Here is an 18,725-nt window from a genome sequence, read left to right on the forward strand (position 1 = left end):
TTGTAAAATCAACGTACTTTGCTGGTAGAGTTCTGTCTCCAAGTTTTTTTGTGATAGAACTCGTTAGCGTAGAAAAAAGACTGACATTCGAAGGAGGATTTAAGTATTTCTCACCTTAAAATATCCTCATTAATTATCAGCAGTTTCCAATGTCTCTTTATTACTGTTATTTATATATCTCACTGGGAGGATTTTCGCAAGCATCTTTCTGTTGCCTTTCATCACCTCTTTTTGACATATTTTCTTTTCCTCTGCTTTTTCTTCCAAGTTTTTGTATTTTATTTTATGCCGACAGTTTTATAAGGAATGGTTTTAATAGGTACATGTTGTAAAATGGAAATATTTTACTAGGATATTACATAAAATACACAGGAGAAACTAGGCTATAAATTATCTTTTTATTGTAAAATTTTACTGCAAATAAGTTCACATATACAATCTTTTATTTATGATAAGAGCAAATTCTTTTTACTTGTAGCTGCTTTTGCATTTGGTGTTTCAGTAAGGAAGCTTATGTGTAGCTACCTAAAAGAAGGTTCTTTTTTGATGAGAAATCAATCTCTTACTTAGGGAATGTGAATTTTCTTGTTGACTTACAAAAGTGGGGAAGGGAGGAAGTGGTTTTGTTGTTGGGAGGAGGGGTCAGGTTCTGATGGCAGGAAAAGTTAACGCTTGTCTGTAGACTTGGTCAGTCCCAACAGGGCCTCAGCGCCAGGCGAGCCCCAACCCCCGCTCACTCTACCTTCTCAAGCTCTGCTTTATCAGCCTTTCCTTGGAAAACGTGCTCATGGACTGAAACCCTACAGTACTCCATAGAATACATTTCTCCTGTTCATGCAAGCAAATGAAATTAGAGAGCACAGATATTATATATTGTTTCTAAACGGTTATGCAAAAGATAGTTTTGTGATAGCTTCCATCAAACTGACTTCTGCCACAAGGAGGATCATAGTATGATTCCAAACTTCCTGCTTAAAGTTTTCCTCTGGTGTGGGCATTTGGTGAAGACTTCTTGGGTTGACCGCATCCCACGTAAAAGTACCTGGGTTTGAGTCCTGGCTCTACTTCAGATTCCAGTTTTCTGCTAATTGCACCCTGGGAGGCAGCAGATAACGGCTCAAGTATGTGGGTCCTTGCTGCCTACATGGGAGACCTAGACTGAGTTCCTGGCTCCTAGCTTCTGTGGGGCCCAGTCCCTGGGGTTGCAGGCATTTGGGAAGTGAACAAGAAGACGAAAGATGTCTCTCTGTCTCTGCCTCTCAAATGAAATATGAAATGAAGTGAAAAAGAAATTTCTTCCTTTGTTTAAAAATCATGCATGCTAGGTTTTTTTAGCTTCTCACTCAGCATATGAAGAATTTTGAGTTCTCAAGTAATAACGTGTGCCACAATGCACACAGCCTTTCTGTCCTGAGAGGAACAATGAAATGGTTAGAACCTTCATGTAAGGCAGTATTATGCATCTGAACGTAACTTTTTTTTTTTTTATATGAGTGAGCTCTGGGTTCCTTGGACAATTAAAGACTCTCCCTATCATCAGCCACCCTAGGCAGACAGCTAGAGCAACACATGTAAATCCTGATGTTGTCAGGCCTTGCATTTAATTGAGAATAAAAGAAGGAAACTGTGTAACCCACCTATATTTTCTAGATAATTTGGAATTTCTTTCTTATTGAAAACTTTATTTTAAATTTTATTTTAGAGACAGAGAGTGACAGAGAGGGAGAACCCATTTGCCAGTTCACTCTCTAAATTGCCACAATGGGACTGGGTTGGGGCTGAAACTGGGAACTGGGAACTTCCTCCAGGTCTCCCAGGTGTGTGTGGCAGGAACCCAGTCACTTGAGCCATTGCTACTGCCTGCCAGGCTCTGCACTGGCAGGAAGCTGGAGTCAGGAGCCACAGCCAGGAATCAAACCCAGACATTCTGATGGGGGTGGGGGTGGGTAGTCTTCACCACTAAATGCTAGGTCCCCTGACTTACAATTTCTATTTCACTGAAATAGGCAATTAACCAAAAGGTGATCTTGTCCCTTGAGAGGAGGCATCTGCAATTTTGGCAGGCCATGAAAAGTGCCCCTTTGGAAACTGAAACCGAGCAAATGAGACTTTCATTTGATGATCTCTCTGCAAACACTTATTGAGTCCCCTCTCCTTCCCAAAGAATCTTCTCCTGTTGGATTCCTGTTTCTGTGAATGGCACCATCATTCTTCCTGTTCCTTGGGAAAATTAAACAATAGCAATTTTTGAAATACAAAATCTCAGGGAAGGATTCTTAAGAAAATCAATGAGTGAATTTATTTTGCCTCTCTTGTTAAATAACATTTTTTCTTTCTTTTTATTTCTTTCAGCTTTCATTTGTTTTCCCTTTCTGCCATTCTTTTTCTTTTTTTTTAACTTTTATTTAATGAATATAAATTTCCAAAGTACAGCTTATGGATTACAATGGCTTCCCCCCCCATAACGTCCCTCCCAATGCATTCCTTTCATAAGGTGGGGAGCTTGCTTAGAGACTCACCTTTGGAATTTATTTCTGTGAAAGGACATTGAGAAGTTCTGGGTTCGCTTATGTTACACACAGAATTAAAGTTTTATGTAAGTCTTGTGTGTGTACATGTATGTATGTATGTGTATGTATATACATACATGTATGCATTTGTGCATTTGTATGAATATATGTACACACACACACATAATGGCAACTGGTATTTCTTGCCATTTCTGTTTCTCCCCTTGCTTGGCCTGCTGGTGGACATATACCTTCCCATAAGAATATTCACAGAGCTGACCAGACAGGACCTAAGAATATCAAGTAGGTGATGGTGATATATTGCTGAGTTGGCTTCTCATGATAGAAGTCTTGGTAAGCAATTTTAAAAACTATGCAAGAGGAAAATCAGTGTCAAAATTGCTGGAATTCTATTTCTCTAACAAATTGACCTTTGATGTTGCTAAGTTCCCACCCAATTGTGGTCCAGTATGCACACGACATTGCAATTGCATTATAGTCATTGTGTGGGTGCATTTTTGCATCCTCTCTTTCCATGTATATTCCATCTGTCATAAACACTTATTTTTAATGACACCTAATTTCATTTCTATAACAATTATTGAGCACCTATTGTGTATCAGTTACTGTGATGGAAAAGGGAATGAGGGTACTCAATAAAGTATGTGAGAAAGCTGAATTAAAAGATAAATTTATTTTGGTGCAAAAACTTTGGAAATCTATGCATAGTTTTTTTTCATAATGCTCATTTTTCCATGTCGTGTTTGAAGATCCTTCACGTGATGACTAGACAGTTGCAATCAAATAGACTAAGCTTAAATTCTTGGCTTTGCTATTTACTTTTCTCCTTGAGCAAGTGAATTGATTTCTTTGAACCTCAGTTTCCTCATCTGATAAACTGAGAATACTATCAGGCCTCATTAGAGTTGCAACATTTTATTGAGATATGGAGATAAAAAGCAGAATGTACAATGCATGGCTGGCACATGATAAGGATTAAGTAATGTGGGGGAGGAAGATACTGACGTGACTGCCTATGATGATTTAACCTCTATGTCAAGGAGTATAGTAGAAGAATATATATTTCAAAAAGTCCATGGAAAATGGAATTAAAAGATAAGTATATTTTGGTGCAAAAATATTTGAAATCGATGCATAATTTTTCCTAACATATGTGTTCCATGGACTAAAAAACAATTTAATCTGAGAGGCATATGCTCCCATCCACTGGTTCACTCCCAAATAGCCAGGAGTGGGGAGCTCATCCTAGGTCTCCTGAATGGAGAAGTGGCAGGGATTCAACCACTTGAGCCATCACCACTGCTGCCCAGAGTGGACATCAGCAGAAAGCTAGACTTGGGAATACAGCCGGGGCTCAAATCCAGCCACTCTGACATGGCATCCAGCTGCTGCACCAAATACCTGTCCCTGCAGCTGGGTTTTTATGCACTCTTTCTCTCTCATTTCCTCCCCCCTAAATTTCTTCCTTTCTTTTTTTTTTAAGATTTATTTATGTATTTGAAAGGTAGAGTTATGAAGAGGAACAGAGACAAAGAGAGAGAGAGAGATCTTCCATCCGCTGTTCACTCCCCCAAATGGCCACAATGGCTAGGGCAGGTTCCGACCAAAGCCAGGAGCCAGGAGCTTCTTCTAGGTCTTCCACATGGTTGCAGGGGCCCAAACGCTTGGGCCTTCTTCCACTGCTTTCCCTGGCACATTAGCAGGGTGCTGGATCAGAAGTGGAGCAGCTGGGACTCGATCAGCACCCATATGGGATGCCAGCATTCCAGGAGGTGGCTGTACCCACTACACTATGGCATCAACCCCTTCTTTCTTTTCTTTTTCTTTTTTCCCCTCCCTTCCTTATTTTCTCTAACTCCTTCTTTCCTTCTTTTCTTTCCTACCCCTCCCCTCCCCTCTACTCCCAACCTTCCTTCCCTCCCTCTCTCCCTTCATCCCTGCCTCCCTCCCTCCTTCCTATCTCTCTATATACAGTAAGGAATGGCAGAAGTCAGTCTATTATACAGGCTTCATCATGGGCCCCTGAAAAGGTTGAAGGATTTCCCCCTGGGAATGGAGGTGTAGAAAAACATGAAAAACTTTACACAGAAACCATAAATAAGCTCAATTTTGAAGGCAAACTGGCGCTGGTTGTACAGAAAAGGCCCCCACCCATTCTAAAGCAGCAGTAGCAAAGCCTAGCTAATATTTTTGGCTGAGTCGTGAAGGATGAGAGGATATTACCAAAAGTGAAGGAAGACTATTCCATGAAGAGGCTACCAAAGAGATGACACTGTTTGTGTATATTTATTCAGGCCACGGGCTGTATGACTTGTTTAGTGCAGTAGGAACAGAGGCCTCTGGCTGCGACCACTGTAAGAAAAGAGGCTGGAGAGGCCACCAGGACCCTCCCAAGCTCTCGGAACTCACCATGCAGGTACCATACTTAAGATCCCTTTAGTAGGGGAGAGCCTAGACTGAGCAGGATAAAGCTGGAGACAGGGATCTGTCTGTTGCAGTGACCCAGACCAGAGTTAACTGAAATAGTCTACCAATTACTGCTCCATCTATCCTATTACAGAAACATCCTCTTGTTCATGGGCGTTTAACTTCAAACTTTTGCTATTCTGAATATTGCTGTGGTTTGTGTCTTTATTGACATCAAGATATTTCTTCCTTTCAGATATTTTCTTTTAAGATAAAAGGCATGAACATCTGCATGATGCTTGGCAATTATGGGTAAATTTGTTTCAAATGGGTTTTCCAAATTACATTTTCACCAGGGTTCGTCTGTGCACAGGGTTTCATGGCACCATGGGTAACATTGGGTGCTGTCATTCTCTTTGCTGTTTTGGAAGGCATAAAATTGTTGTTTTAATTTGCCTTTTCTTGATATCTAGAGAAGTAAAATGTTTTCTCCATTTGTCTTCTAATTATGTGTCCTCACTTATAAATTGTGTGTCCTATCCTTTGCCTGTCTGATAAGCAATCATGTTAAATCCTTTCTTGGCTGGGCTCTTTCTGGCAGCTTTCCACTACATACTTCCCCACAGGCTCTCTTTCTAATTTCTTTTCTCTTTGATCCATTGAAACCAAATCCTTTCTCTAACTCAATATTACAATAGACATAACAATTCTAATTGCTCTATTGACTCATGGCCACTTCAGTTGTGGACACATTAGGAAGAACAAGACTTTGCTCTTAGAGCTTTCTAGAAGTGTGATTTGGTACAGGTTCTTAGGCATTCAAACCTGGCTTACTTATCTGTAAAATGGAAGCAGTGGTATATGCTGGTATAAATTACAATCTGTATTTGACCTTTAGCAGTAGGGATCCAAATACAGTGTTTTTTTGTTTTTGTTTTTGTTTTTGTTTTTGTTTTTTTTTTTTTTTAAAGTGGTAGTCTGTTTGTGTTCATGTTAAATAGTTTTAGAGATGAAGATCCCAGGGCTGATATGGCCATTCCATGAGGTCTTCTCCCTGCTCTTAGTGTGATTGTGAAATTGGGATTGGGTTGAAGAATGACAGAACTATCAAGATTTATAGGCAGTCTTATTCCTTCACAACCAGGAAAGTAATTGGACAGGGTTGGATGCTGACAAAACTGAACCTATTCAATTACTCATTGGAAAAAAATATTTTCTGAGTCCCTGTTGAATGTGGAGCACCAAGATTTTCCCTAATGGACAGTCAAGATGATCTAGATTATCAGATCTGATTCCTAAATCATGGAAAGGTGTTCTGTGTCCTTTAGGAAGACCTAGGCTTGGAATCTCTGAGTTCCAAGGTGACACTGTAGCCTTATCCCTACTTGTCCAAGTGAACTCCCAGTGCAGAAAATGTGTCTTTGTAAACAAACCATATGTGGGCTTATAAATAGGCTTTTGGTGTTATTTGAAAGAAGAGTCCATATCCTCTTTCCTACAAGAAGTTGTTAATGGATGGATGCTTTCTGGAAGTAGGCATTGTGGTCTGTTGGTTGGAAGGACAGCACCGTGATTTTATAGTCACACTATTTATATGGATACCCTAAGAACATCAACATTGTAAGACCATGGCACAGACAGGGGCTCTCATGCATTCTTGGCTAGCTGAGAGAACATAGATTCTTCTTGTTCCCTTGATATGGTTATTATTATTATTACCAGTAGAATCATCATAATCCTACTTCTGACAAAACGTATTCATTACAAATGAAATTTTTGTTCAGATCTCGTAGTTCATGCCTAAAAGCAAAGATATTAGAATTAATGAGTGTTTTTGCTGATGAGAAGAAAAATCACTGAAGGGTGATTGGACTTTAGCCTTTTAATGGATCTGATATTCTTTCATTAGGGCTGACAAGGGTATAACTGGCTCCCTTATGCGGTGTGCTATGATTTAAGAATGTACTGTATATGATATGAAGCTAGAGCTTTTCTTTCACAGTAGTACAGCCTAGTCATTATGAGCACATGTAAACAGAGCTCTATGGAATGGTGAATCTGGGCAGAAGCGAGATAACAATGCAAACCTTGTTAGTAAGGTATGGAAGAATTTCGACTGATTTACTAAAATGTCAGTGTGATTTGATTATTCTTTTCACATAGTCAGCAGCTGATGAAGACTTGCAAACAGCAAGGCATCTCAGGGAACCAGGTAGCAACTTTGAAAGAACAGGCCACAGCCCATCACTATAGTGATGCTGGTAATGCAGGGAGTATGTACGCTGACTCAGTCTACTCCATGGACCAAATGGACCAAATGGATGTGGATGGGAGACTTCAGTGTTGACTCAAAGGATACATGAATTAGAAGACTTCAGGGCCTATAAACACGGGCAATCTTATAATGGATTTGAGGAGAGTTTTCATGCTGAAAACAGACCTCCAATTTTTATATCCTATTCAGTTTTGATATCCTAAGTCCAGTAAATTATAGAAACCAGGGAGAAGAATTAAGGTATCAATTTGAGTGGTTCTGTCAGCATTTCATGGACACTGCATTCCAGTGAACAGAATGGGGGATTGATGAGGGCATAGTTCAAATATGGTGACTTTTGGTTAGCTAGCATTTTCTAACAGCTCTATGGACATTAACTGGATGCCCCATAATTCAATTCAGTTCTAACACTAACTATCCAGAGTTTGGACGGAACCCACAGGCTAAAGGCTGAGTCCCAGAGACCTCCTCTATTTCACTCGCAGGCTGCAAAGCTGCTGTCTTTCCTTCTGACCAACTGGCTGTAAATCAGGGGTTCTCAACACTCTCTTCCCAGGTTATATAATTTGCCAGAATGGCTCACAGAACACTTTGCTTAGGTTCACTCATTCATTTTAGAGGATATTAAAAAGGATAGCAAAGAACCTCCAGGTAAAAAAGTACCTGGGGTGGTATCTGGATGGGGGTCCTGAGTGCCAGAGCTCTGTCTGGTGGAGGTGGAGTATGACTCACTTCCAGGCCGTGGGGGTGCTCAGCACCCCGGAATCTCTGCAATCCCTGGGGTGTGGGCATTTTATGAATGTTCCATCACAGAGGTACCACCTGTTACACTCGTGGCCATTGATGATTGAGCTCAATTTCTACCCCTTCTCCTCTTCCCAGAAGCTGAGGGCTGGGGCTAAAAACCTCAAGCCTTGATTTTTCTGGTGACATTCCCCATCCCCAGTTCTGAAGCTATATTAGCTCCTAGCTACCATTTTCCTATGTTCATACAAAAGGCTTACCACTCTGGAGATTCCAAGGGATTTAGCTTCTGTATGTCAGGTACTGGAGGCAAACACCACATATTTATTTGATGTGTTGGATGCATGGGTCCATCAGACATACCAACAAGGAACTCTCAACATTGGAGGAAATGACATGCAAACAATTATACACAATTCATTGTGGAAAGTGATATTTAGAGATTTGCAAAAGGGAGCAATGAATTATGCCAAAGGTTCAGGTAAGTTGTTACAAGGGATACACATTTTCAGCTTGTTAAAGATGAAAAGGATATTACTGAGTGGAAATTCAGGAAGGATATTCCAGGCAGAGGACACAGCACAAGCAAAGACACTGAGTTATGAATGTTTTTCAGGAAATGGTGAACTGAACTTTATGGTTATAGTCCAAGGTGCCTAACAAGGAGCAACCATACTAGTCAACAGTAATCCAACTTTTATTTATATGCTAGGATTTTTAATCTCCTTATGCATATTAATTTATTTCATCCAAAATCCATTCTACCAGGTAGTTGCTAATGTTATCGCCACTTTTCAGAGGAGGACATAGAGGCTTAGAAATGTTAAGGAACTTTCCTAAAGCAGTGACTTTCTGTAGCCTGAAGCCAGGATTTGAAAGCAAACAGGCTATGATTGAAAGAGACAGCATAGGAGTTAGCATCTCAAGCCAACAGCTTGTTCTTAAACGCTGTCCCTCCCACAATCTTCTCATGTGGGGTGAACAACATGGTTCAGTTGGGTGTAGGAACAATGTTCTTGAATTTTCTATTTGTTTTTCCCTACTATTTTTTAAGTGATAGTTTAAGAAATTTTAAGTCATTACTGTTTATTTCTTTGCAAGAGAGAAGAGACAGAGACAGAAGCACAGAGAGATTTCTTATTCCCTGGTTCACTCTGCAAATGCCGCAAGGCCCCTGGCTGGGTCCTCCACATGGGTGGCAGGGGCCCAGTTATTTGAGTTCTCACCACTGCCTCACAGAGTCCTCATGAGTTGGAAGCTGGAATCAGGAGCCAGAGGTGGGCATTGAACCCAATCACTCAGAAATGAAATGTGGGTGACATAACCTCTATGCCAAATGCCTGCTCCAAATGATTATTTTAATATGTTTTATAATATTTACCTTTATGATAGTACGTTATAACATATATAATATATATAATTTATAAAAAATAGGTGTGCATACACTGGGAATTTGTGATGAAAGAATTTTTGATGAAATAGGACTACAAATCAAATCAATTTGAAGACAAATGATCTAGGCCAGGAATTCTCAAATGTGGCTTGCTGACTAGTGTCAGTATCACCTGGGAACTTGGTGAAAATGTAAATTTTTGGTTCTAATCACAGACTTACTACATAAGATGCTCTGGGATTGGGCTCTAGCAATCTGGGTAGAACCCATTGAACTAGGCAGTGCAAAGACTTCTAGGAAGATCATTCTAGTAGAATTGAAAAGAAATGCAATCATAGAATTTGGATATTCTTTAAAAGGCATTTGAAATGGTCACAGCAAGAAGTGAACAGGCTCTGTATTAAGTAAAAAGTGGATTTCTGATATATTTGGGATAGGGGGAGAAAGAGTTAAATTCTGTTATGGCTCTGAATATTCTAATGTGGAGAATCATTGCTGTTGTGTGTCAGTGTGTCAGAAAGTGTGATGGCAGGAATCTCTGATGAATGATCCTGTTTAATTTGTAGCACATAAAGGATATTCACATTAGTAGGCAGCTAGACTGTTAAACTTAAAACAGGGATGATTGGGCTATGGTTTGGATGGGGCTTGTGCCCTCGAGGTTCATAGCTCTTAAGTTTGCTGGAAGCTTGGTCTACAATGTAAAGGTGTGAACAGTTGTGGAACCTTTTTAGAAATGGGGTCTAGTGGGAGACAATTAGGTCAAGAGGGTATCTTGGAAGGGATTAATGCTCTTGCAGGAGTGGTTGGGTCTGGAGGGACTGGGTAAATTATTGCAAAAGTGGATTATTATGAGGTGAGGCCACTCCATGTGTTTTGCCTCTTCTGTATTTTCCACTCACAGCTTTTTCACATGGTCCCACCATGTGATTCTACCCACTATGTTATGATGCAGCATGAGATCCATGCCAGATGTGGCTGCTCAAACTTAGACTTTTCAGCCTCCCAAATTGTGAGCCAGAATAAATTTTGAATTTATTTTAACATGTAAATACCCACTCTATGAAAACATAAGACATACTAAGATAGTTTGGGAATGTATGAATATATTAGAGGGAACACCATATGTGAAGAAGTGGCTGGACTGGGCACAGAAGCAATGAGGGGGTTCTCCCTTCCACGTCATGAAGTGTGGGGCAGAATCATCTGTGAAAAATGAGGGACCAGAAGTGAGACAGGGACTTAAGACCTGGGCTGCTATTTGGAGCAACTAGTGTGGGAAACAAGAGAAAACTACCATGTCTGCTGGTTGACTCTCAGAACACAGTGGGCACGTGACAGGTGTTCCGCACATACTGGTTGGCTGCAGAGCTATGGTATAGGCTACAAATTAAGGATCCTGAATATTCTGGTTGCCATGGGCCCCTCTGGCAGTCTAGAGAAGTCCATGGATACCTTTTTGGAATAATGTTTTGAAATATATAAATTAAAATACATAGCATTAAAATAAAACCTATAGTTATCAAAATGTCAAAAGCAAGTTTGTTATATAGTAAGATATATATTATAATATTGTATTTGGGTGTATACATTTCATTATATATCTATATATTTCTTCATTAATTCATTAAGAAAAAGCTCTGTCAGTGGGAATAATAAACCTTAATTTGAAGATGTGATGAGGATAAATGATAATTTGAGATAACTACAGCAACTGTTATGTGATATGAAAATATTGGTGCTTTCTACTGATGACAAAAATCACAGGTACTGCTAAGACTTTTCTAGTTTGTGGCCTGAATTTATAATTAATTTTAGTGCTAAATTCAATAAAAGGTTGAGGAAAACAGTTGTCTTTTTTCTCCCTGGAACATACAAGTGCCCCTCAATTTAACCCCCATGGCCTTGAGCATGCATAACTCCCATGCTAAATGAAAAGGCACAGGAGAACAGATGACCCATGTGTATTTGTAGTTACAAATTTGTTTGCGGGGGGTGGGGGAGAGGGATTATTCTTCCAGACTAAAAACTTTTGTTGAAAGGAATTTTTGTTCGAAAGGCCTAGATGTTTTAGATTTAAGGGAATTTGGGTTTGGCTAACCTCTATGGAGAGCCACTGAAGAGAAATCTTTTGTTTTTCTATAAAACCATTCACCTTACTAAGCTATCTTCATCCAGAATGGCAGATAGGATGTATTGGTAATAATTCCCCCATGTACTCTAGTTCAGGTATTTTAGTCAGAAGAGGCTTAATTTGTAGTGTGTATAATCTTATAAGTAAGATGGTTGCAGGTTAATAAAAATGCTATTTTGCTAATTTTGCTAAAATCAGAAGAAATTCAAGGATCTGATTCAAATTTCCCATTTGTTAGTGAGGAAATGGAGACTAGAAAGAGAAAGATTCTGATTATCCACTGCTGAATACTACGTTTTCCCAATATGTAGCAGTTTGAATGGAAACATATTCTAATATTATGACAATTTTGTGGGTCAAGAATTCAGGCAGGGATTAGCTGGATACTTCCTTCACTGTAAATGGCATTGATATCACTTTAATGGCCAACTGGTGGATGGGTAGGCCCAGAGGGTCCCAGAGAGATTCATGATGTGCCTGATCTTTGATGTAAGCAGGCTGGGCTCAGTTGAAACTGTCAACTGGAATGTCTGCACGTGTCTTCTCCTGCATATTGGTTCACAGCGCCTGGGAGCTGTTTTAAGAGGCCCAGCTTCAAGGCTTTGCATTATTTATTCTCTAAGACCCAAGAATATCAATTCTGTTGCATTCTGTTGGGCAGACAAATCAGCAATTTCAGCTCAGATTACAGAAGCCATCTTTCAAAGAAAGAGTGTCAAAGGAATTGTCACCATCTTTTACACATCACAGTCCACCTTTTGGCCACAAATTATATTTCTACTCCATATGAACACATTTAGCCTCTCCGATACCCTCAAAATTCTCATCCTATTGTAGCCTAAAGCTCAAGCTAAGGTCCAGGATCTTATTATGTAAATCAGTCTAGAAGCCAATGAGGCTACTTGGTTGTTGTTCTTTGAGTTCAAGTACTCTTAATTTAAAGGTATGTGAAATGGAGAGACAAATTATCTTCCCCCTATATGGCCAAAATACAGTGGTGACACATGGAGAGGAAAAACATTGTAAGCATTCTCATTTAACAAGGTGAAAATAGGAGATACTTAGGAGTCACTGTGTCCAATTTAGAAATTCAACAGGTTCCAAAATGCAGTAGGGTACAGGTTGCCACTTCTTTGTTCATAGCCATGATTCCAGTCCATGCCTCCTGCCCCTGCTCTTTGGGCTCTTGGATTTGCCCTGTATATCATCTTTTCTTGTACACAGGAATAGCCAATGGTTGCAGCTGAGTCATTTTCTCTGCTCTTGCTGCCCACACTATGCTGTGAGAAGGAAAGTCTTTTGTATTGTCACTGTCTAGCTGCTGTGCTTTTGGGATGCAATTCTCTTAAACAAATTTGTGTGTTTCCTATGACTCTTTTTTGGGTTAATTCTATTAGATAAGAGTCACACTCACAATTATCTTTTGTATAAGTTCCTTCCTGGCTTGTTGTAACACAGGATGTTGTAAGGCAAAAAACCTCCAAGATCCTTAAAGCCGTTTTGTCTAGATGAAAGATTTTTACAATATGTAACCCTTATGATCTCTAACGATCTTGCTTACCACTGATGGCCTACTAGTCATGTCCTTATGATTCTTGGAAGCCCTAGAATGTACACTTAAATATGTTTGAGTCTCAACAAAGGTTGAGACTTAAGCAACACCCTTAAGATCATTACTCTCAGATCATTTCACTATTCGGAGATGCTGGGATTGAGACACATTTTTATTCTTGAAAACAGCAAAAATTTGTCATCCCCGTAAATTATGCTTGAGAGATGTACATTTTCTTGCTTAATCTCATTTCTGTTAGTACTTTGTGGTGAACAGTCAAAAGAAATCAGCTGCTACTTTTGGAATTCTGCCTGGAAGTCACTTTAGCTGGGTCGGACAGTGTATTGAACACACTTTCTATTTTCTACATGACTATAAGGTGACAGCTTCACTAAACTTCCCATCACTACCTCTTTTTCCAACCTCCAAAAGCATTTTTCTTATTGTCCTGTGAGATTTTGCCAATAGTATCCTCAAGGTTCTTTTACCCTTCATCAACTCCTCTGTTTCAAACTCAACATTTACTCCTTTAGGGTTATGGTACATTTGCCACTGCCTGCCCAGGTACAGAAATTAGCCCTGCATTTCATGGTTTAAAATAGCAAGTATTTTATTACATTTCAAAACAACATTCTTCAAAAATTTGAAAAGAGCTCATTTGGGTGATTCTTCTGTTCTAGTGACTGCACCTGGGTCACCTTATCCATGGCGTTTAACTGGCAGAGGGGCTGAATTGGAGGGCCTAAGGAGAACTTACTGAAGCTGACTAATGGAACATTTGAGATTAGATGCATGCCTTTCAGAGTCTGTTACACCAGATGATCATATCTGTCTTTTCATATTCTCTTACAGGACATTGTCTTTTGCTCTAATCAAATCTTTAGGAGGGAAAAAATGGAGGATGGATAGGCATCATCCTTGGTATCCTTGAATGTACTTATGAGGTGACATAAAAAAGTTCATGGAAACAGGATTAAGTGATAACATGCATTGTCCATAAAGTAGAGCCCCTTGTAGTTATTCCACGAGTTGCTCTGGATTTTGGGCTTCTCTGATGCTCCTCATATGCTAATAAAACACTTAGGAATGCCATGTTAATAGGACACCTTTCTGCTCATTTTGTTCATGTTGAAGGACAAGGCACTCAATTATAACCTGCCTTTCTGATGACCAAGCAAGACCTGTGCCGCTGTTTTCCTAACTGTAATAGCTGAGGCTTCCAGTAAGGACTTATATATTCCTTGCTCCTAGAACCAGAGTTTCTAATCAGGATGTCAAATATTCAACATCAGTGGGGCCTGGTATTAAGTAGTATTCTGACCTTGTACTGAGAGTTACAGAACTCTTGAACCCTTCCTTATTCAATTAACCAAGCCAATGACCTTGCTCTCAGCATCTGTATTGGGTTTGACTCTTGGCTCATTTTGTCTCTGCCCATCTTTGTGTGACTGGGGTCCACCTTGCTCTTATTCTATCAGTGGGAATATAATAATTATTTTAAAATAGTTATAAAACATCAAAAATGTTTCATGGGAATGATTAATGTGGATTCTAGGGAAAAATCAGTTTGCTTCTTGGAAAAATCACAATGAGGAGAGGAGAATGTATTATAGGAATGAAAAAGACACAGGACATTATCTTAAGCAAAATGGACATGAAAAAAACTACAAAGCAAATATTGTGCACAATTATTGACCAAAAAGGAGAGAGGCTGAGGCTTAGAAAACAAATATTTTTCAACACAGACACATACGGAGCCAGAAGGCATTTTAATGTTTTGTGTTTTTTGTATCATCTATGCCAAGAGAATTTATGATCAGAACATTTTTTCACGATTTCTGAAATTAATAATACAAAAAAAGGAGCTGGGCATATAAAATGAAGATTCTGTTTTCTACAGTGGATTCACAGTGGATACCCCAGAACATCCCAAGCAGCAGTGAGGTGTCAGCAAGCTCCGCGTTTGGTATCTGCCTCTTTCTAAAGAACTAACGTGTCCCAGCTCATGGGTCTGAATAAGCGCATCAGCCTGACCTATTTAAAAGTTTAAATGGCCAAGTTACATAAGTCTGATGCACAGAGATCCAAGATGGCTGAATAGGGAAAAGACACACTGATTTTATTCAGGGGAGGATACCAGGAAAATAAAGAAAGGGCTACATTCCCAGTGGACAGTTGGAGAGAAGGTTTCAATGGAAAACTTAAAGATCAGAACAGAGATTCCACGGAGCAGCCAGTGGAGTGTACAAATACGCAGCAGCCAGCAGTACGCGACCAGCAACTCCTGTGGTTGGTGGCCAGTGGAGAAACACCATCTTCCCAGAGCAAAGTAAGAGGAGGCTGGGGCAGCCTCTGCGCCACCGGTGATTTTGTCTGAGGGAGAACTCCATGGTTCCCACTGACTCTGAGCCTGGCCTGGAGAGCTGGCAGGGGGTGGGGTGCCCACTTAGCTTCGTGAAGGGAGGCCACGTGGCTCTTCTCCCTCCCCCTGCCACAGCACCATGCTCAGCCTACTGAGGCTGGCTCCAGGGACGGGATAGCTCGCAGGGTTGGGAGTAGGTCCCCTGTACCCTGTGACTGCAGGAGTTCTGCACATACAAGATTTCTAGTTGTGCACATAGCAGAGTATTTTCCCTCCAGGAAAAAAAAAAATGGTTTTCTGAGGCCATTACTAGACCTTCACATTGAAGGGAAAGATTGGACATATGCTGGACCAGTACTCCCAACAAGTGCCTGTAGCTTTGGTTTTTGATCACATGTACAAGAAATAGCTCCTGCTGACCAAATTATTCAACTCCTTCCTTTGGAATTTTGAGTTTGGACTTACAAGTATTTAAGACTCTTCCATAGAGTCACAGAGTGCTAGGTTGCCCCTTCCTGGCCTGGTGACAGCATGGGATGAGAGAGGTCCAGGGGTTGCTCCAAAGTCACATTACCAGCCAGTGTGACAGTGAAGACACATTCGTTCTCCACATTCCTACATTTGCATTCTCAAATTTGGGCCCTTATACACATGCAATACGATTTCTTTTTTTAAAAAAATATTTTATTTATTTATTTGTTTGAAAGAGTTATAGAGACAGAGAGAGACAGAGAGAAAGGTCTGCCATCTGCTGGTTCACTCCCCAAATGGCCTGATGGCAAGAGCTGGGCCTATCTGAAGCCAGCAGCCAGGAGCTTCTTCCAGGTCTCCCACGCAGATGCAGAGGCCCAAGCACTTGGGTCATCTTCTACTGCTTTCCCAGGCCACAGAAGAGAGCTGGATCAGAAGTGGAGCAGCCGGGACATGAACCAGTATCCATATGGGATGCTGGCACTGCTTGACCCGCTACACCACAGTGCAAGCCCTGCAGATACAATTTCTCTGTTCTCTTCTTAAAAGAAGAAGATTTTTAAAAATCTGTTTACATATTTTTGAGTCTTGGCTTTTCCCTAGTTCTCATTTATTTAGTGGTTAATTTGACCAACAAGTATTTGAGTGGCTAATAATAGTTGAACATGGTCTATCTTTTAAATAATATAGCAATATGGGCTTTATATTCTGGCTGGTGGAAGACAGATAATAAAGAAATAAGCAAACAACTTAATGTGGTGTAGCTTAGATGGTGATAACTTATCTGAAGAACCATAGAACAAGAGAAAAGAACAAGGGTGCCAGGAGAACTGTGAAGGAGTCTTAAAAATTCATGGAAAATGTATATGATGGAAAAAATTATGAATGGATTTCAAAATATTTTGCATAAAATAAGCTTATCTTTTAATTCTACTTTCCATGTCTTTAAAAAGTACCCCCATACTTTGTTGAGAACAGATGAAAGGATGCCGCCTGCATTGTAAGGTGACACTGGAACAGCAACAGCAAAGAAGCAAGGAGCCAGGTGGCAATGGCTTCATGAGCTTGCTGCCCTTGCGGTCACCCAAGGTCCTATGCCTGCTTTCATACTCTGCTGCCACCATCTTCAGAGACTTGACACTTTTATTTTTTTTTTAAGAGCATTTTTTTTAGTTTACATCAGGCATGCAAAATCATGTAGCTAGTCCTGGGTCAGGAATCTGTATCCGGGCGAAGAACTTGCCAGGCAGAAGACATCGGTTAGAACACAAGGCCTGGAGTGAGCTAGGAATAGCCAGGAGACCAGTCAACTGAGTGGACGGGTGATTTCGCCAGTGGGGGAGGGGCCAAAGATGGCCACTTGCCAACATGGTGACTTTCATTGTGTGGATGTCAAAGCAGCAGACGAGCCATGAAATGGTCTTCACTTTAAAGCAATGATCCTAGCTTTGTGCTAACTTGTTATCACAGAGTTCAGTATAAGATTTTCCTATTTCCCAAAATAGGCTAATGACAGTTTTGCCAACATTAGCTGCACAGCTTATAAAGAAGAGCTTCTGACATTTACAACAAATATTTACTTAAAATGTTAAAAAAAATCACTTTGTGAGAGTGGCAAATTATCAGTTCTGTGGACTTATAAAACTAAATCTTCTGCAAGATCTTTTAATTTCAGAATTGCTTGAAATTTACAAAGCAAAAATGGCGTAGAGTTGTACAATGAATTCCAATAAACTCCATGCCCAGATTTCCCTGTTATTAATGTCTTGTATTAGTATATTTGTCCCAATTTATAGACCACACCCAATGTTCCTTATTATGTTTAATTCCAATTCTCTCTATTGCTTGTCTTTAAAAGATTTTTATTCTTTTCCTAGATAGGTACAATATTTAGAAATTTAAAGATGTAATGCCAAATCTACAAATATTCAACTGAAATATCATTTTCTTAAAATCTAGTTTTACTAGAAAAGGGATATGTATATATATATATATGCACATATGTATATATATAAAATCTTAGGGAATGTTTAATCTTCTGTTCTATTTCAATTTCCTCCCTTGAGAAACAGAAAAAAAAAATCATGCTCCATTGTTGAATAATACCACTATTTCATAAAAGATTTTTCTGCCAAATGTCCAAAGGAAGGAATCTCATTAAATTATGTTGCTGGTTAAAGCATTTCTTTTTAAAAAATTGAAAATTATAAGTTTGTGAAATGAAATCCTGAGACTAAGCACTGTTCGGTGCATGCAATTTTTAAAATGGAAATTGGTGCAAGAGTACTTAAGAATTTTATGTTTGGGAGTGCATGTTTGGTACTATGGTTAAGACACTGCTTAGGATGCCTGCATGCCATATCAAAGTGCCTTGGTTTGGGCCTGGCTGCATTCCCGCTTCCTGCTGCTGCACACTCTGGGAGGCAGCAGGTGATGGCTCTTGTGCTGTGTCCTTGCCACTCAGACAGAAGACCAGGCTTGAGTTCCCAGCTCCTCGCTGTGGCTGGCCCCATCCTGTTTGTTGCAGGCAGTTGGGGAAAAAACCAGCAGATGGGAAACTCTATTTCTTTTATTCTCTGCTTTTCAAATAAATAAAATAAAATAAATGAAAGAGCTTTAGGTTTGTGGTTATAAAAGTACTTCGGTAATGTGAAGTCCAGATGTGTTTGTTAAAGCTCATGGATGGTTCTTAGAAAAGAAAAATGTTCGCTTTGTAATGTTCTGGAAGTGTGAGTGTAGTCCTTCTGGTATTTTGCAAGGGCTTCTACATCTTTTATCTTAGGTTGTCCTCCTGATTTCTGAGATGGGTAGGGCAAATTTTTTCCCCCCACAAAGTATAAATGAAGCAATGGAGGTC

This window comes from Oryctolagus cuniculus, chromosome 2 (assembly GCF_051225735.1).
Source record: "Oryctolagus cuniculus isolate XC-2025 breed Fujian yellow rabbit chromosome 2, ASM5122573v1, whole genome shotgun sequence".
Classification (NCBI taxonomy): Eukaryota; Metazoa; Chordata; class Mammalia; order Lagomorpha; family Leporidae; genus Oryctolagus; species Oryctolagus cuniculus.